Source organism: Neophocaena asiaeorientalis, unplaced genomic scaffold (assembly GCF_003031525.2).
Source record: "Neophocaena asiaeorientalis asiaeorientalis breed wild unplaced genomic scaffold, Neophocaena_asiaeorientalis_V1.1 scaffold46, whole genome shotgun sequence".
NCBI lineage: Eukaryota > Metazoa > Chordata > Mammalia > Artiodactyla > Phocoenidae > Neophocaena > Neophocaena asiaeorientalis.
Window position 1 is genome coordinate 4538982 of NW_020175393.1, and position 621 is coordinate 4539602.

Below are 621 nucleotides of genomic sequence, written 5' to 3' on the forward strand. Positions count from 1 at the left end.
GAGCAGCTGGGCCCGTGAGCCATGGCCGCTGAGCCTGCGCGTCCGGAGCCTGTGCTCCGCAACGGGAGAGGCCACAACGGTGAGAGGCCCACGTACCACAAAAAAAAAAAAAAAAAAAAAAAAGATGCAGCTGAGGCTCAGAGAGGCTTCATAACTTGCCCAAGACCACACAGTAAGTGGTGGAGCTGGGTCAGATTTGAACCCCAGTCTCTTCTGACTTCACAAGCCATGGTCTAACCACTGCACTCACTGTCTCTTTGGGGAAGCACCACTGGCCCTGCTCAGCTGCACCCCTCATAGATTGAGATTCTCTCTCTGCAGGGCCCCATATCTGGAATTTTCTCTTGCTCATCTCTCTCTCCTGGGCAGCACATGAGCTTTTGATGCAGCTTCCCAACTGCAGGGACCTCTACCAGCTGTGCAGCACCCCATGCAAGCCACCTCTTTACTTGGTCTCCATAGTGCCTCGAGGCCCCACCCCCAGAGTCCTTCAACAGAGCCCCAAAGCCCTGGCTTTGAACTTCTCAACAAGAATTTCTTCACCAAAGGTAATCTCAGGAGACATGTCAGGAGCAAGATAACAGTGGGGAGAGGTCACTGAGAAGGATGAGAAGGGCTGCA